Here is a 20,401-nt window from a genome sequence, read left to right on the forward strand (position 1 = left end):
CAAAGTAAACAGATTGCTTTGTGCAAAGAGATTATTCACAGTCTACAAAGTACACTTATTAACCTGGCCCAAGCTGCACTGTGTAAGAAAGCAGCCAGCCAAATGTTGCCATCCTTGGGAAGTGCTGCGACAATTAAACTGTCAGCTGGTATGGCTGGCAGGCATCTCAAGATCACAATAACAGAAATTTTGCTCGGGTCATCATGGCCTTCTTTAACCTCCTCTGGGTGCCCCCCTTGTTCTGGATCTGGGTAGGTAGAATAGGTCAATAACTGCAAATTACTAACACCTTTTGAATTCAGGATCAGAGCCAAAAGACCAAGAGTGGTGGTTAAATCCAAAAAAACGAATGTGATGTTATACTCAGGAGGCAAAGCAGGATGTTAAGAGGCCTGGCCAGAAAACAGAATTGCAGATTGTGGATGGGTCCATGATGAGGTAAATGGATGGATAAATGGAGCAGTCAGCATTAGCCAGTCCAAACGTGCCAGGCTGGACCAGGCGTGTAGCAGGGGCTAACTGCCGACCCTGGAAAGGGAAAGGAACAGATGGAAGAGGAGCAGGGACCAGAAAATAGCCAAAGCTGAAAACAAGTGGAAGGACACGTTAAGGTCAGAACTCTATGTCTGCAATCCCACAGCCAAATCCAAGTGTGAATGGCAGCAAGAACAGAGTCCAAGACACAGGCTGAAAGCTGGTGCACTTCCATGAGACCGAGACTGGGAATGCTGTGAGGGCAGGGGTCCCGCCTGCCTCGCTCACTGCCTTGTGCTCAGATCCTGAAGCACAGGTTGGCAAACCCACAATAAGACTTGGATAAATACTGTTGTCCTGGCCATTGTTGAAATTGGCAGAAGCCAACAAGTGAACAAGGTGAGGGAATCTGGGGTAGACTAGACAGAGGGCACAACGTCTGAAAGTGGGCCTTTCTCAGTGAGTGCCTCTACCTACCCCAAAGCACAGGTACCCAACAGCTCTGGTGGGACACAGCTCAGACCTTCCCCTCTCTCCTTCCTACGTCCTGGCTTAGTTTCCTGTGGTTGCTGTAAGGAATTATGACAAATCTGTTCACTTAAAACAGGAAATGTCTTCTCTTACAGTTCTGGAGGCCAGAAGTCCAAAATTAGCATTGCTGGGCTGACACCAAGGTGTCCATGGGGCCACACTCCCTCCAAAGGCTCTAAGGGAGACTCTGTTCCTCGCCTATTTCAGCTTCTGGGGGCTGCTGACAGTCCTTAGTTTGTGGCTGCATTACTCTAAGCTTTGATTCTAGCTTCACATGGCCTTCTAATACCATGAGGGTCCACTTGGATAATCCAGGATAACCCCCATCTCAAGAGCCTTAATTAAGTGACATCTGCAAAGACTCTTTTTTCTTATAAGGTAACACTTGCAGGTTGCAGTGATTAGGACCTGATGTCTTTGGGGAGCCATGATTCTGCCTGCACAGAGCCTAAGGCACCAATGGTTGGGACAAGAGTCCAGAAGATTCCTGGAGGGATGTGGCAAGGGAGGAGAGCTGTCACTAGGGCTGAGACTAGACTAAGCAGAGCAGAGCAGGCATGTGGGGGAGGCTGGTGCAGACCGCATGGCACTAGGCAGGCTGACATCAGTGAAGCCGTGGGGCAGAGTACAGCTCAGCACCAGCGTCTGGGCAGAGGCATGTTCATGGCCTCCAGGAAAGGGCATGAATCACTGGGACACCTGGCCAGGGGAAGGAAGAGACCAAGGCCTGGCTGATTGCACTGCTTGGGTTCAGAGCCTTGCTGGACTGTGCTGGGAGCCTCAGACCCCAGAGCTGGTGCCCCACCTCCCTCAACTGGGCCCAGCTGGGCCACAATGAACAGGACTCAGTCCCTGTCCTTGGAGAGTTCACATCCTCCTGGGGGAGGCAGGCGTATTCAAGGTGTTCACCAGTAATGCACATATCTACATGGGTTTGAGGCTACATGTATAAAAAACGTTATTCTATCTCAAGCCAGAGGGTGGTGGGTCTAGAATCTTTCAGAGAGACATTTAGATGAGTCTTGAAGTTCACATTTTCTTGGAGAGGTAGACAAAGTCCAGCTGAGAGGTAAGGAGATACATGGGGTTGAGGAAACCAGCCATGACTTTGCATGTTTCCTGACTCCACCTTCCTGTGAGACACATGGTTCCTTCTTCACACTTAAACGGGCAACTGAGCATCACCAGGGTTTACCTTCAACTCACAACTGCAAGATAAAACAGAACTCTGAAATTGGAGTTTGAACACATAAGCTCGAGTCGTGGCTTTGCCTTGACCAGCTGAGTGCCCTCGGGCAAACCACGAAGGCCCTCTGAGCCCTAGTGCCCTCTCTGTAAAATGAGGGCAGTAACGTCTTTCTCAGAGGATTATTTTCTGGATTAAGTAAAATAATGTGAGGGAAACAGACTAAAAAATCTACATGCTCAAATAAATGTTAGTTTCTCTCCTCCCTGAGAGGTAAGGCAGCTTAGTATGACAGATGTCACTGGGTCAAAGGCTCTTCCTGCTGGGGGTGGGACAGGGGTGTTACCTAATACGTTTGAGTGTTAATGGCATCCCACCTTACCAGAAATTAGACTCATTTTTCTCAGTTGTGTCTACTTCCTCATTCTTCCCTCCCCCATGCTCACAGGAAAATACGCAGAAGGATTCTGTTTGGTCCTTTTGCACATTTGTGCCTCTCAATTTTGCCAATTTGAGACTTTTTTTTTACAATGAAAGTACTGGGAATTGAACCTAGGACCTCATGCATGCCAAGTGTGCATTCTACCACTGAGCTATCACCATCCCCCCTAATTTGAGACTCTTGACTTCTAAAAAGAAGGGGTCTCTCAGTCATGGTGGCACTAATAAATACATATGCACATTTTTGAGCCCAAGGATCCACCATCACACTCGGTCCTGACTTTCTGGAAACAGAGCCAGTGCCCTCCACCACGGCTCCCTTGACCACTCCCATCATGCTCCAGCAGCCCAGTTCCAAGAGCAGTGCTATTCAAAGGTCTGCAGGAACTTCCTCAGGAGGGTAGTCAGGGGCATGAGGTTTGGAGCAAGAGAGAGCCTGGGTTCAAGCCCTGGCTCTGACATTTAATGTCTAAGCCTTGGTCTTCTTCTGCAAAGTGCAATACTGATAGTTCCCATTTCATAGACCTGTTCCGAAGATTAAACAAGATACTTGTAAATTACTTAGGACAGGGTTATTATTAGCTGGTTTGAAAGGGAAGGATTAAGACTAAAAAGAAGCAAAAGTTATTTAGAAAGCCAGGAGGAGATGAAATGGTGAAACAGCACTTCCAACTCTCCCATAATTTCAGTGATTAGGTCACCAGGGCAAATCCCCGGCAAACTGTGATCTGATAGGAAGGCTGCTGATAAAAGAGCCTTTCCCCAAAGCTATCTTTCTCAGAAAGCCTGAAATTCCTAGAGAGACTTTGTCTCTTTTTTCTTTCCTTTTCTTTTTTTAAACTAGTTTATTGTGGTATAATTTCTATACAGAGTCTTTGTCTCTTGACAAAGGCATTAAGCCTCTTAGGAGTTCTCTGATAACACAGAGAGGTTAACACATTAAATCTTTAACAATTTTGCTCAAAATATTTAACATCTCATCGGGACCTGAAGGAATGAGGAACAGGATGGGTACATTTTGACAGGGGAGGTGTAGCAGGTGGAATGGTGGCCTCCAAAAGACAGGCCCACATCCTGGAATCTGTGGATGTGACTTTATTTGGAAAAAAGAGTCCCTGAAAATGTATTCAGGTTAAGGATTTAGAGATGAGATCATTCGAGATTATCCAAGTGGGCCCTAAATCCAAGGACAAGCATCCTTACAAGAGACACTGAGGAAGACAATCCTACAAAGATGGAAGTATGCCTGCCTCCCCCAGGAGGATGTGAACTCTCCAAGGACAGGGACTGAGTCCTGTTCATTGTGGCCCAGCTGGGCCCAGTTGAGGGAGGTGGGGCACCAGCTCTGGGGTCTGAGGCTCCCAGCACAGTCCAGCAAGGCTCTGAACCCAAGCAGTGCAATCAGCCAGGCCTTGGTCTCTTCCTTCCCCTGGCCAGGTGTCCCAGTGATTCATGCCCTTTCCTGGAGGCCATGAACATGCCTCTGCCCAGACGCTGGTGCTGAGCTGTACTCTGCCCCACGGCTTCACTGATGTCAGCCTGCCTAGTGCCATGCGGTCTGCACCAGCCTCCCCCACATGCCTGCTCTGCTCTGCTTAGTCTAGTCTCAGCCCTAGTGACAGCTCTCCTCCCTTGCCACATCCCTCCAGGAATCTTCTGGACTCTTGTCCCAACCATTGGTGCCTTAGGCTCTGTGCAGGCAGAATCATGGCTCCCCAAAGACATCAGGTCCTAATCACTGCAACCTGCAAGTGTTACCTTATAAGAAAAAAGAGTCTTTGCAGATGTCACTTAATTAAGGCTCTTGAGATGGGGGTTATCCTGGATTATCCAAGTGAACCCTAATGGTATTGCAGGTGTCCCTATAAGAGAAATAGAGGGAGATTTCACACACAAACACGCGCAGGCGCACACACACACACACAAACCACACACAAATGAGAGGGCCATGTGAAGCTAGAATCAAAGCTTAGCGTAATGCAGCCACAAACCAAGGACTGTCAGCAGACCCCAGAAACTGAAATAGGTGAGGAACAGATTCTCCCTTGGAGCCTCTGGAGGGAGTGTGGCCCTGCAGACACCTTGATGTCAGCCCAGCAATGCTGATTTTGGACTTCTGGCCTCCAGAACTGTGAAAGAAGACATTTTTGCTGTTTTAAGCTACCAAGTTTATGGCAATTTGTTATAGCACCACTGGAAACTAATATGGACCCCAAAGGGATGGACTTGGCTTTCCTAGTTTCTTTCAACACCCCTAGCTCAACAGCTGTCTTAGCTGCCTCTCTCCTCTGGTTTCTTACGGCCCCTTTCTCTAAGAACCTGGAATGATAACCACCATTGATTGAGCACTACTACATGCGAGGCAGGAAGCCAGCAGCTTCACATGGGCTACATCACTGATCCGTGCAATAATCCTATGAGATGGGTACTGAAGCTAAAAGAAGTTAGGTGACTTGCCAGGATCACTCAGCTAGAAGATGCTGGAGTTGGCATCTAAATGCAGCTGTGTCTGATATCAAAGCCTGTGGCCATAGTCCTGGTGCCTCATTGCCCAAGTGGGGGCCTTGTCCAGTTTACTGTCAGTTCTCTAGAAGCCTAACAGCATAGCATACGAATAAAAAGAGCTTATTATGGCCAAGTGTATCGCTCAGCACTTCCCATACATCATCTAATTTTTTAAATCATCAGATCAACTCCATGAGGTAGGAGCTTTTAGTAATCCTTTTCATAGACAAGAAAGCTACCACTATTGGTAGAACCAGCACTGGGCCCTGGTGTCCTGGGGTCCGGGACCAGTGTCACTTCCTCTGATCCACTCCGCCTTCCTCCTGGAAGCACACTAGGCCGTAATTTGACTTGGACGCAGTTCAGACCTCTGAAAGGCTTCTGTGTTGTCCAAAGTCTGGAGAACTTCCATCAAGTGTATGTGTGGAGCTTGCTTATTAGTTTCCAGAGAGTTCAAAACACCCACCGTGCCACAAAAATATTCCACTGCCCAGATATTCACAAACACCCTGCCCACATTTTCAAAAGTCTCTCTACCTAGTCCTGTCTGCACCCTCCTTCCCCTTCTCATTAGAGAACCTGAGAGAGTTATAGGGCAAAATTAATATACTAAAATAATGTGCAAAATATAAATTATTATAATGTTGATCATTATAACAATGAGCATATAAAAATTAGAGAAGAAGAAAAATGTTAAGGATTTCACCAGAATTTGTATGCCAAATGAAGCCTTTTTAAAAAGTATCTCAGCGGAGGCAGGTGGAGGGAAGACAGCCAGGGAAGAGATCAGATGAGACAGGAAGCAAGAGTCTTTATATTTATAAATCCTGAATACCTGAATTGATTTGTTTAGAATCAGTGGTAATTTGCATGCTGTCATATAAAATGTTGAACAACTTAATTGAAATAGCAAACCACACAACATGGCCAACAGACAACATACTGCCTTTGGAAATGATTTAGGATTTCCGGAATCATTTTGGCTCTTTCTGAGGTTTGGGGAAAAAGAAGAGTTGAACAAAAGGGAGAAAAAACTGTCCATGGTTGTCAACAGAAGTAGAATAAGGAAAAGAGAACAGGACCAGAGCTGAAAACCTAGTTTCAGTCTTGGCTCTGTCACTCACTTGCTGTGTGACCTTGGACAGAGCACTTGCCTTCTCTGGGATTCAGTTTTTCATATCTGCAGATGATTTCTATAATACCTTCAAATTCCATAAGGATATTTTTAAATAATCTAGAATCACAACCATGGTTTTTACTTTGTCTTGGTTTTGCTTTTCTTCTCAGTCACACAGTTAATCAAGTAAGAGAATGAGATGTGGTTGCTGCTGAACACACACGTTTATCCAGAGGGCAAACCCATACAGACATCTGCTAAAAAATCTTCTGACAAAAGCTGTGTCTCACACCCAAATCCCAAGCTCATTGGAGCTGCCCTCGAGATGCTGGCTGGAACAGCCTTGCTAGGGAGGAGGTCCGCAGAGGCCTCCGAGGCTCTCTCATTGCAACACTCCCAGAAAGCCAGCCCTGTCATTAGCCTGCAAAGTAAACATCGTCCTCGGCAAAAGCCCAGCCAGTCAGGGTCACCTGAAGTCAACCTTGCTCTTTTAAAGGGAGAGCTTTCACCATTCATCACTCCACCACTCCCGGCTCTAAAACATGAAAACAAACATGGGGCTCCCCTAGGAAGTCTCTCTGGCCTTTCATCCAAAATCACCAAAGGCTGTGGGCAGGACTCAGAATTACATTTCACCGGCTGGTCCAGACCACAGTTGGTCTGAGAAGAGAAACGGACACAGAGGACAGAGAGGCAGGGTTCTGGGGCTGGGGGTAAGAAAAGGGCCTCTCTGCTGCGAAGCCACGGAGCTCTGGGTGGTACTGACATATTCAGAACATTTTATCTGGAGTCCAGAGTTCAGACTTATTGATAAGCATTTCTTTATACTGAGTATTTACCACATCATTTTGTTCTTGTTAATTAAGATGCTGCTTCATTATATTAAAGCTTCAACCTGTGTGTGTGTCTTGAATCCTCACCTAGCTAGCCAATTCTTCAAAGGCAAAGGAAGTTCCAATTGTTTGCTTTCTAAGCCCAACAAGGAGCCCAGTGCAGAACTGAGCCAACACAGGCAGACTGCCTTGGCCAGGGAGTCAACAGCAGCTCTTCAATGTGCCCCAAAGCCCTTCTCTCACCAGGTCATCTTTAACCATTTCTGTGACCCACAAAGCACTACTTTCTCCCCTAGGTCTGTGAAGATGAAGGAGGGCATTGAGGAAAGTGTTATTAGGTTCCTACACAGTCCAGGCTAGTTTATACCCCATCTGGGACTTAATAATAATTTTTTAAATTTTTATTTATTATTTTTTTTGGTGGGGGGAGGTAATTAGTTTCATTTATTTAGTTTTTAGTGGAGGTGCTAGGGGTTGAACCCAGGACCTCGTGCATGCTAAGCATGCACTCTACCACTGAGCTATACCCTCCCTGCCTTAATAATGATTTAAAAAAAAAAATAGTACCTAATATTTATTGAGTACTTACTATACACAGACATTGCTAAGTGCTTTAGTTTGCAATGCAATTCATGACAACCCTACGAGACAGCTATTTCTCTCATCCTCGTTTTACAGATGAAAAGACTGGGACTCAAGGTCCAAACCTAACAAATGGCAGACCTGGGATTCAGGTCAGGGCTGGATGACTTGACTTTTGTGCTTTAATATCTAAGATACACTGCTTCCTGAACTAGCTGTCCTTCAGAGCAGAGATTCTGTCTTTTTCTTTTCTGTACCGTCACGGAGCCCAGAGGAATCCTGAGCAATAGTAGACTCTCAGCATCTGCCTGTTAGCTGACTGATTAGTGGGAGACCCATGCCCAGAGCAGTCAAACACTAGAAACGAGTGACAAAAGGATGGAGAGGGACCCACAGAGAGTTTGGAGAGCTGCTTAAAGCCAGAACAATTTAGGGTGAGGGAGTATAGGCACAGAGACCCCTTCTAGGCAATACTCAGAAACTTCCAGAAAGCCCTGAGAAGGAAGATGGCCTTCTCTCCTCTGAGGAAGACTCTCCAAGGAATAATGAGGCATCCAGATACAGCAAGGGCACAGGGGTGGCTTTGGGACCAAACCTCATGCACTGTCCCCACCCATGATGGTCACTAAGGAGCCAGTGTTGCTCTTTGCATGAAACTGCTCATCTGTTGTCCTGGCTGACATCCAATTTAGAAAAAGGCACATGGCTCAACTGTTCCCACACTTTGGGCAGTAGGTAGAATTTTTCTTCCTTTTCCCACACTAAAGATGTGAAGGATTGCAGCCCCATTTTCCTAATGGCTTATGTTTCCATATTTTACTTGCAAATTAATTATTTGGAACTGAGAACATATTTCTGATAGGAAAACATATTATTTAAAGAGGTTGGGATCTCAGGTAGGTCCTAAAGGCCTTATTTTACCCGCTGTTAATAGTATTGAGTCTGATGGTACATATCACCTACAAATAATCACATGTTTGTGTAGGAAAATGCATTCTCCATTCTACATCAGCATTCCAGGACAGGATCCCCCCTAGCCCTTGAAGTAAGAATTCCTGACAATGAGAAGACTGGCAACCATAGCTTTCCAACTGGGTTTGGACAGGAAATTAGGATCTGAGGGCATAAAATCAGGTTGGCCTTATTTAATAGGTCACATCTGCTGAAACAAAGAGTTTACCAACACCCTTGATACCTGTTGGCTCTGGATGGCACACATGAGGGTATAAGTCATACTCCTGACCTCCTTCAGGGCATCTTAAAGTTCAAAGGGATTTCCACCATACTCAGCCTGTTAAATCCCTGAAGCAAAGAGATCACCTAGTTTCCAGCTCCATCCCACGACCCCATCCTCCACCTATTACTCCAAGCTAAGGGACCAGGAGTTGAAGAAGGAATTCCTTCAAGGAGCAACTTATTAAAAAAAAAAATCATTATAATAGCTACTACCAGTTTTTTGAGTACAACTTTTTACCAAAGACCTTATAATTTATTCTGTTTTAATTTAGTAAATTCTCACAACAACTCTATGTGTAGATTTATCATTAGCCTCGCTTAGAATATGAGGAAACTGAGGTTTAGCAAGCTTAAGTAAATTGTCTTAGATTATACTGTAATACACAGAAGAATCAGTATTCAAACCTCAGTCTGTATTAAACCCCAGATTCCAGGCCATTAACTACTATGCTACACTTGTTTTTCCTAATTTAAAGAAAAAAATCCAAAAAAAGAGACCACAAAACAAAATTTTACGTAAGTATGTTTTAAAAATACATATTTTTATTTAAATGATCATCTTAAAAATAGAAGAATATTCTGGATCATTGGGCAGTCTAATTATAACTAAGTCCTGACACACAATTTAATGGCTCCCTTATGTTTTGTTTGTGATTGATTTCTAGCCAAGAGAGGCCAAGTATGATTATGACACATTGAGTACCTGAGGGTTTTATAGTCAACTGAACTGAGACAAACTGGGGGAGACTTACCTCCCCCAGGCAGTCACACAGGGATAGGTATGCCAAACTCACAAGGATTTGCCCCTTAGGCACCATCCTCCCATTGGAAGCAGATACTCTACACAGATTCCATCCTTCTCTATCCAGCACTGCACACTATGCTAACGCATCATTTCAAAAACTAGCTACTTGGCTGCTAAATTGCTTTAGTCCCCATTGAGAATTATTCAGAAATCAAGTTTTTCACCAAGTCCCTTCTTAGCTATTCTTCTTTCTTGGTGATGCAATGAGTAGTTATAAATAGCCTCTAGCATTTTTTCATTTGCCTACTTAGCAGAAACTCTTAAAAAACAAGAAGACAGAAATCGTTGATTTAATCCCATACGAGTACCACATCAAACTTGTTTATGAAAAAGGAAGAATCACAAAGTTTAACATTAGAAAAAGTGGAAGAGAAGAAAGCAGAAAAAAAGCAGTTCAACTGGGAGTACAAAATGAGATTATAAAAATAAATCCAAATATCAGTAATCACAATAAATGTAAATGGATTAAATTGACATTAAAAACAGAGAAAATATTAGATTGAAAAATAATATAAATCCAAATATATTTTTTTTAACAAGAGATTTGCTAAACTGTAAGAATGCAGAAGGATAGAAAATAGAAGTATGAAGAAAGACAGAGCCAGCAAATACTAACCAAAAAAACCCCAGAACAAAACGAAAGTTAATGTGGCTATTACATCAGACAAATGAGTTTAAGACAAAAAGCATTATTAGGGATAAAGTGAGTCACTACATTTTGATAAAAATGTTAATTCATTAGGTAGATGTAATAACTCTAAATGTGTACGTACTTGAAAATTCATGTAGGGGGAATTATTCGAAATGGTCCTTTTTTTTTTTTTATACTTTATTTTTGTGGGGAGGTAATTAGGTTTATTCATTTAATTTTTAGAGGAGGTACTGGGGATTGAACCCAGGACCTAGTGCATGCTAAGCATGCACACTGCTACTTGAGCTATACCCTCCCCCTGAAATGGTCCTAAAGGATGAGTGAGAGTTTGCCAGGAAAGACAAGGGGAGATGACCAGGGAGAAGACCACGCCAGACAGAGGAAACATCAAGCACCAAAATCCAGAGAGGTGAGAAAACACAGCATGTACAGAGGTCTAAGTACTGGATAATTACATTGATGAAGCCTTAGTTTCTACGGCAGTTTCATGTACCAGAAAGAACTGGACCAAATTTCTCTTCAGCATAAAACCAAAACCACTAGAGAAAGACTACCACTTCCATGGGCGAGGAGAGGAGTAAAAGGAGTTAATGATTTCATTTTCCCTGGCAAATCGGGCACTGCAGATTCACAAAGGCCCAGAGTAATTCACTCGGCTATGTCATTTTAACCTTGGATAATGGCATATCTTAAATAATCATGTGACAAATACCCTTTGGCTGTTGCTGAGAGGTCTAAACAAGACCAGCAGCATTTTTCATCCTTAGAGAGCTTGCCAGCTGCCTCAGTTCCTCACTTTCATAATTACAATCTGACTTGTTACATGTAATAAAAAGAGGGTAAGAAAGGAGAAAGAAAAACAAGTATGGAAACTCTTTCATATTAGCATCATGACCTAATACATCCATTTGATGTCAGTTGGCAAAGGAAGCAGAAGATCCAGTTTGACAAAAGAAGATCCAGAATAGTTACACAATGGGATCCTGAGCTGGGAACGGCCTTTCTATATTGTCAGTTTCCATCATGACAAGTAATTCTCTCAGTCAAGAACAAAACACCTTCAAGAGCAGCCAAAAAGTTTCAGGAAATAATGTGTCCTTTAGAAGGAACTGCTTTTTAAAATTTCAGATAATTCAGACAATTTGTGTCCATTGAATTGGGACCCCATTTTTGCTACTACTTTTAGGAAATTATCTAATATGTGGTAGGAATTGACACTTATCTACCCATTTTTAATTTTGGTGATGCAAACTGGAAAATGAGAAGAGGAGGCAGGAGGGAAGGGGAGAGGGGTTGTTTCCTTTTCTGGGCTCTTCAAAAATGTCCTTTTCTGAGATAAGCCTGGTTTTTGCTTTAATCACAGCAAAAAGCATTCTCTACATCAGAGGAAGTGAAGGACAGGCCCTGAACCCTGTGCCCTATTTTCTCTCTAGGTATCCAGGCTCATCCTCTGCCCCACAAGGAGCTCTTTTCCCCTCTTCTCTTGTTCATTCCTCCTTTCTTTGTTCATTTCTCAGTTTCTGCGTAAGAATGGCAGAACTCATGCAACCAGTACTTTATGTAGAAGCTTCTTTATTCTAATAATTCAGCAAGTATTTATCAAGTACCTGCCATCTGCTACCACTGTTCTCAGTGCCAGGAATACTGCAATGAACAAAGCAAACAGAAATCCCCACTGAGCTCCCCTGGAGGACTGCCAGGGAAGGTGGCTCAGAGGAAGTGCTATCTGAGCTGACATCTGAATAATGAAAAAGGAGGAAGCCCAGGGGAGAATACTTGCAAGAATGTTCCCACCAGAGGGACCAGCCTAATCCAAAGGCTTTGAGAAGAGCATCAGCTCCATGTGTTCCAGGAAAAGGAATTCAGTGAGCCATTCCTGGGATCCAGTCACCCGCACATTAAGGCCACTTGTAGATTCTAGGTCACTGGGCTGGCACCATGCCAAGAGAGAAAGACGTGCCCCCTGCCAAGGTGAGAAGTTCAGATTCAGAAGGGTCTCTAACTCCATTCCAGGCTATTGCGCTGGTTGGGGGGGAGGGGAAGCCTGTGCTTTCAGAAAGTCAGTGTGGCAGCCGTGGGCAGTAGCACCCAGTAGAGAGAGACTAGAGCCTGAGGAACAGACAAGGGAGGCTGGTGCAACAGTCCCGGTTCCAAAGGTGGTGGCAGAGAGCAAGAGAAAGATGAGGCCTCTCTAAGAAACGGAGAGTGGGCATGGTGTCTTCAAGAGAAGAATCATCAGTTTGGATGAGAAAGAATGGAGGATTCGGAATATGAAATAAGAGAAGTTAGCTTGGGGCATTTTGCCCATAGTGTTCCAAAGTCTGAGTAAATGCAGGAGAGAGAATCCTTTAGCGGTCTGAACTGAGAGCATTAAAGACTCAATGAATCAGGGGAGGAAGACCAGGTTCACAGCAGACCCGGGGGACCAAGGGCCTGGAGCTAATGTACGGATACATTCACACACTGAAAGTCACAGAGCAGTAATCACAGCTGCCTTTTCAGTGTGTGCCTGGTTAAGGGAAATCAGCTAAAAGCATCTTTTTTATGCAGAAGGTAGGAGGACCAGCCTCTGTCTTTATAGACTGCATCCTCAATGCCTTTTAAAAACCTTTGTTCCCTCACAGTAAACATAAAAATCATGAACACCTTCTTAAAGTTATTTTGAAATTTCAAAATAAAAATAGTAACTAAAAGAAAAGCAAGGTGATTTCAGAATGTTTCTTTAAGTTACCTTTGCCCCTTCTGCCTAGACTTTGGCAGGGACCCTTCTGACCTAAGGGCTTTCCGGGAGGATCCCTGCTGGGTTGTCAAGCCTGAAAGCATGGCCATATCTGCACACCAGCTTTGGGTTGGGTTCACTAAAGGGAAAAGGAAAAGGCAATGGCTTAGGGGACTGCCAAAGCGTGTCTTTAAAAATATGTAGATGGGTTTAGTCAAGTAAACGAGAAGGATCCTGGAGGTGAAGAGAGAGCTTAGCTTGCTTCAAAGCACAAAGCTAGGCTCAGAACTCAAAATTGCAGAGGGGAAAAAAAGTTTCAGATTAAAAAAAAAAGGTCTCACTAAAGATTGTAAAGATCAGAACTTTCCAATGGTGGAAGTGGTAAACACCCAGAACTGTAGGTAAGCTAGGTTGTAAAGCAGGAGCCTCCCCTGGGTCTTCCAACACTTTTGTTCTCTGATTTGGTTTATACCTAAATGCTACAAGCACGGCATTGAGTGAGGGTGCTCACAAAGACTTTTGTTTTCTCTCTCTTCAGGAATAGCCAACTAAAAAGAAATATCAGCATCATTAGCCAGTAGAGAAAGACAAAGCAAAATAACAATAAGATGCCATTTCCCACTCTCTAGGATGGCTTTAACAAAAAAGACAGACAATAATGAGTGTTGACAAGGATGTGGAGAAATCAGAACCTTTATATGTTGCTAGTGGGAATGTGAAATGGTACAGCATCTTTGGAAAACAGCCTGGCAATTCCCCAAAATGCTACACATAAGAGTTACCATATGACCCAGCAATTTCATCCTAGGTATACACTCAAGAGAAATGAAAACATACGTCTACACAAAAACTTGTACGTGAATGTTCATAGCAGCATTATTCATAATAACCAAAAACAACTCAAATATTCATTGGAAACAATTCAAATGTCCATCCTTTGATGAATGGATAAATAAAATGTGGTATATCTGTACAGCAGAATGTTATTCAGCAGCAAAAAGGAAGTCCTGACACATACTACAACATGGGTGAACCTTGATGCACTGTAAGTGAAAGAAGCCAGTCATGAAAGACTACATACTGTAGGATGTCAACTACATGAAATGTCCAGAGTAGGCACATCTGTAGATAACTAAAGTAAGTTAGTGATTGTCTAGGGCTGGGAGTTGGGGAGGAGTTTGGGGGGAAATAGGGAGTGACTGCTAATGGCAATACAGTTTCCTTTTGGGATAATGAAAATGTTCTAAAGTTAATTGTGATAATTACTGGACAACTCTGAATTTTAAAAAACCAACATGCACACTTAAAGTAGATAAAGTATACATGTGGCATGTGAATTATATCTCAATAAGACTGTTAACCAAAACAAACAAACAACTACCAAAAAAACCCAGCATTCTGGCACCAAGGTCAGAATGCAAACTGACTGGTGAATCCCAGAACAGTTTAGATTTGTGCTGTCAATACCTAGGAGGCGGTGGGAGAGAAAAAAAAGGAAGAGAGAGAGGAGAAAGAAGAAAGAAAGAAAGAAAAGAAAGAAAAGAAAGCAAGAAAGCAAGAAAGAAAGAAAAGAAGGAAGGAAAGAAGGAAGGAAGGAAGGAAGGAAGAAAGAAGGAAAGAAGAGAAAGAAAGGAAAGGAAGGAAGAAAGGAAGAAAGAAAGAAAGGAAGGAAGGAAGAAGAAGGAAGGAAGAAAGGAAGGAAGAAAGAAAGGAAGAAAGAAAGGAAGAAAGAGAAGAAGGAAAGAAAGATAGACAGGAAGGGGAAAGGAAGGGAAGGGAAGAAGGAAGAAAGACAGAAAGGGAGGAGGAAGGAAGGAAAAAGAAAAAAACTACTCAGCAAAATGGGAAGTAAAATTTTGGTATAACTGTTATTTATAATTTGCTAATTAAAGCAAGATATCTACCACATAAACATCTGCTTCTGAATTCTGACACTAGAGGTGTTTTCAGAATGATTCCTCTTGAATTTCCAGATAGCATCACCTTGAGAGCCAGACAGTAGAGCCCCCTGCCCTGCACCCTGTATTTACCACACACACACACACACACTAACTTGATTAAAGGCCATATGGGTGCCTCTGGTCCCTGAGATCCAGCACTCCTTGCTGGCCCATTGCGATCCATGATCCTGAACATTTCTTCATGACCTAACACCATCCTGGACTCACAGGAACTGTTCTGTACCTCTTTTGCCCTGTCTTCAAAACAAAAGATTTGTGGGTTGTCTTCCTGCCCATATTAGAAATTAAAACTGCTCTGAAAAGACCTGAGTGGCAGAAGCTCTTAGGTAAGAAAAGACAAACGAATTAAGTTGTCAAATCCTTCCTCTCAAAGAGTATGCATGCAATAGATTCTTGCATAACAAAGTATCATTATCCAGGAGTGCTGAGCATTCCTTTTCTTGCTTCTCTTTATGTTCCATCTCACAGCCCAGGAGGTACTAGAGAATTAGATGGTATTTGCAACAGTTGCTCAGGTGACTGAGGATATTTTACAGCAGCAAACCATTCGTATTACTTTTAGAATGTAAATATGTAGATGTAGCTTGCATGAAGCACAATACTGATTCTTTATATTGAAAACTAGATGGGTATTAAACATAAGACTGCAATAATTTAATTTTTATATATTTAATAAGATTTAATCAAATATTCAAAGACAAATTTAAAAGTTCATCTATATTTAAATAATTTTTTTATAAAATGTTGATATATTCATGTATTATTTTATTTTATCTTTAGTTCTAACAGATAATACAAATATTTTAAAATAATACTTTTTGAAAACATTCAAAGTAATTATAATTTAAAGTGTACATTCACTTTAACTTACATTTTGATAAAAATACACTCAAATTTTATGGGGAAGGTAGAGTGCTCAGTGGTAGAGTGCATGCTTTGCATGCACAAGGTCCTGGGTTCAATCCCTAGTGCCTCCATTAAAATAAATGAATAAATAAATATGTAAATACCTAATTATACCCACTCTTCTCAAAAAAAAAAACCCTATTATCAGTGATTTTGCTGAAATGAAGAAAATGCGGAATAAATGATTTATGAATGACTTATGCCCTTTGTTACTCATACAGAACGTCACTAGTTCATCCAAACGTGCGGCAATTAAATTCAGCTACCTTGGATATTTTGCTACCTTCATCATATTGAGACTGTAGCTTTATCAATGTTTTGGGATTTTGGCATTAATTTGTCAAGATAGAAGAATAGGACAATCATATAATAGTTTCTTGCTTTTGTTTTGTTTTGTTTTGTTTTTTACAAATTTAAGACATAGGGTATGTGGATCTCCATTTGTGCCCTTGCCCCACCTGCTTCCTCTCCTTACCCCACCAGGCACTATCCTTTACAGCTACTTAGAATTTCTCAGGACTTTGAATGGGGAGTCTCTCTGTAAATCCAAATCACTAGGCTTCATTAAACCTTTTTACATGCCAAAGCAGACAAGCACACATTTTTAAAACACATTTGAAAAGTCTCCTAGGTATAATCACCTGTAATGTACAGCCAGCAAAGCACCCATGACATCCCCTCATTTTCCTGACTAATTTTAGAAGCAAACATTTTCAGAATATGAAATAAATTACAAAGGTCATAGGATAATGAATAATATGCCATGTGTGGTTAATTACACTTAGTTCTCTAAAAAAAAATGTCATTCTTGCCTCTATATAAAAATTGTGTGTGTAGTTATTTCACTTTGAAATGTCAAAGGGTTACTTGGTTTCAGAAAGAAAATGGAAAAGCACAAAGATATTTATGTAATACTGAAAGGATATTTCTAAGAGAATGTAATGTTTAATTCTTTATTGCTTCCCTTTGTCTTGTGGCTGGCTTATAAATATGCAATGCACAATTCTTTGTGCCACTGAAATTAAGGGTTCACAGTATTTTTAGTCTTTTCAGAAAAAAAGAACCAAATAATTTAGATACAGAAAAGATATGATTGTTTCCCAACAGTTACTAAATCTGATGAACCATTATAGTCATAAGGTAGATAGAATTACATTTAATCTTTTTCCATGAGGAGATAACCCGCACTTTTAACTTCAAACAAGATGCCGTTTTTATCCACCCTTGATACTTCAGACTTCAAAAGTAAAACACTATTGAATCACTTGAATCCAAGCCACTTGTCTGCCCAATTTTTTTTTCTGCTATAATTAAAGCAGGGAACTTGACTGTGAGTGAACTCATTCTAATACTCCAATAAGACAAAACAAGCAAGCCCTGTTGTTAATAAAGATGATGGAAGTGATAGCGCTGGGCAGTCTAGCAAATGCTTACCTGTGACTTGGGGTGTTCACCTGAAAAAAGACACACTGAGGTCAAGCTCACTTTTGGGGTTTTGGGAAATTTTGCCCTGCATGCCCTGGGAGATCGGAGAAAGAGTTTTCCCTCTATATTGTTTTCCCTGTTGCCCTAGGATTCATACTCTCGCTTACTCTTATTGGTTTAACAAACATCACTGGACACTTAATGTCAGACACTGTGCCAGATGTCAAGAATTCAAAGATAAAGAATGTAGTCTTTGCAGTCAAGAAGCCCAGTCTAGAAGATTCAGACAATGAGTTCTGTGTGATATGTGCTCTGCCAGAGGCATGGATGAGTTTCCTAGTCCAGTCCAGCCCACAGATTTTTGAGTCCAGAGGAGGATAACTTCTCTAGGGTTCATTCAAACTGTAAAATGTATATGATTCTGGCTGATGACTCTAGGTTTCATATCATTTCTGATGTGTTTAATAGCTACACTGATGCAGTTCCAGTACTTCTCCAGTGCTGATGCCAGGATCAGCCTTAGTCTCTTCCAGGCTCGCTTAATGTTTTCCTTATGTTACTAATCTGTCTAAAACCCCACAGTTATGTTTTATCCTTGGGGGTAAAAAGGGGTGTGTTTTGAGAGTGCAGTACCCCTTCAGTTCACTCTAATTTGGTGGAGAATGGTTTTGTCATCTTACTCAAGTTAGTTACTTTCCACAGATTCAAATTCTAAAAGAACTTAACTTGCCTTTGATCCTTTTGAAATGAATACGAGTCTGAGACACACTCCTCTCTTCTTTTTGGAAAAGAGAGGCCTTAAAATGGTTCTATCTTGTGATTTATTGGGCAGCTTCTTGCCAGTGAATGAGGCTGATCGCAGCCACAGTCTCTTGGTTTGCATCATCCAGACTCATGGGGTTTGCTGATTTAGGAATCATTCTGTTCTTCACAGCTCTTCTGCTGGCCACTTCTAAATAAATAGAACTGTTTTCCATCTTGAGTTGTAAAACTCATGTTTTGTTTTGCTCTGTCAGAAGAGGTTTCAAGAAGACCCAAAGTAAAATGAGATGAATTGTGTAGATCAGTGAATTTCAAATGGGAGGGAGGAGGGATCAGTTTTTCAAACCGTGCAGTGCCTCCCGGCCCACCCATCCTTATCCATTGCAGCATTTGAGAATCACTGCTGTAGAGAGTGATAATAGGAGATTTGAACCTGGAGGCCAAGGCCCATTTACACTTTTGTCACCAGCTCCCCAGCTGCTCCGTGATCCTGGTTCACCTGCTGGTCAACTACACTAATCTGTTCATCTGTATATTTTAATTTTAAATAAAAATTTAAAGTGATTTAAATCCCAAAGAATGAATTATATAATGAAAAAAACTATCACAGAAAAAAATACATTTAGAGTGTCTACTATAATTACCCCCCAAACAAATAGCAAAGTTGGTTGAATTGGGTTATTCAGTAAGTCTTGTTTCCCCCTTAAGGAAACAGACATTCAATTGTAGCTGGAGGATCTAGTTTCAAAATGATGCCCATTCATTCACTGGGATGCAATTTAGATGTGTTATCCAAACTCCAGAGGCAGATCCCTCTATCCAGATGAATGGTAGAGAGCTGACAGGACCCAGCAGAGCCAGGCAGTTACAGACCCATAGAGGGTGAGTGAGCAGCTTGGAAACCCTTATGAAATGTCTCAGAGAGCCCTTGGATTTGGTACTTCCCACCAATTACCTGAGATCATCTCATTTCTGGCCAAGGTTATTTTCTCCTTAGCTTTCTCTAAACATCTCATCTTGCCCTACCTTTCCCTCCACCTTAGTTCTGAAAATCCTCGTTCTCCCGAGTGTTCTAGGAGGCAGTAGTTCCTGTCTGACCCCTCTGGTCTCTGTTCCCCTCTTAGGCCTACCTATCTCTGTGGCTGGCAAAACCTAATGTATTTATTATCTGACCCTTTATGGAAAAAGTTTGTCAACTTGTGGACTAAAGTACCCACGTCTCTTCTGTTGGGGCTTGTGCGTTCTGGAGGATGCGTCCATCAGAATACACTCCTGGCCTCTTGTCTTCCCCTTGCTCTACATCCCCTTAGGAAGTAATGTGAGTTATATGATTGGTGAACTTGGGAGAAGGAACTGAGCTTAGGGCAGCCCTTGTCCTCTCAGAGCCAGCCTGTCACAGGCGGTATAAATTCTTGTCCACTCCCTGCCATGCAGCATAGGGGCCAAAACAAGTCACTCTGCTCTAAAATTTTATCTCAGGAGTAGACTCATTAACCCAAGCTCACAGAGACTGCCATAGAGCCAGAATTCAAATTTATTCCATTAAGCTTTTTTTAACTTTGATTTACAGTATTGTATATACGATGTTGTATAGTTGATTTACAATGTTATGCTAGTTTCTCGTGTATAGCAGAGTGATTCAGTTATACATTTATATATTCTTTTTTATATTCTTTTTCATTATAAGCTATTAGAAGATATTAAATATCATTTCCTGTGCTTTACAATTTATCCCTCCCCTCCTTTCCCCTTTAGTAACCATAAGTTTGTTTTCCATATCTGTTTCTGTTTTGTAAACAAGTTCATTTTTTATCATTTTTTAGATTCCACACGTAAGTAATGTCATATATTTGTCTTTCTCTGTCTGACTTCACTTAGTGTGATCATCTCTAGGTCCATTCATGTTGCTGCAAATGGCATTATTTCATTCTTTTTATGGCTGAGTAGTATTTCATTTTATATATATAGCTACATATCTCACATCTTCTTTATCTAATCATCTGTCAATGAACATTTAGGTTGTTTCCATGTCTTGGCTACTGTAAATAGTGCTGCTATGAACACTGGGGTGCATGTATCTTTTAAAGTTAAAGTTTCCTCTGGATATATGCCCAGGAGTGGGATTGCTGGATCATATGGTAACTCTATTGTTAGTTTTTCAAGGGATCTCCATACTGCACCAAATTACATTCCCACCAACAGTGTAGGAGGGTTCCATTTTCTCCACACCCCCTCTAGCATTCATTGTTTGCAGACTTTTTAATGA

At 41.9% G+C, this 20,401-nt stretch overlaps 2 long non-coding RNA genes across 16 annotated transcripts in view; both read right to left on the reverse strand.

The window, feature by feature from the left end:
• LOC106730263 overlaps positions 1-20,401 on the reverse strand; it is a 135,283-nt gene that overhangs the window by 95,541 nt on the left and 19,341 nt on the right. The window lies entirely within an intron of this gene.
• On the reverse strand, positions 1,040-17,299 carry LOC116668922. The gene is made up of 3 exons (XR_004326214.1): positions 17,289-17,299; positions 16,063-16,067; positions 1,040-1,246 (listed from the first exon to the last, which is right to left on the reverse strand). It is a non-coding gene; the product is annotated as an uncharacterized LOC116668922 (long non-coding RNA).

The sequence above is a fragment of the Camelus ferus genome, chromosome 15 (genome assembly GCF_009834535.1).
Source record: "Camelus ferus isolate YT-003-E chromosome 15, BCGSAC_Cfer_1.0, whole genome shotgun sequence".
Lineage (NCBI taxonomy): Eukaryota > Metazoa > Chordata > Mammalia > Artiodactyla > Camelidae > Camelus > Camelus ferus.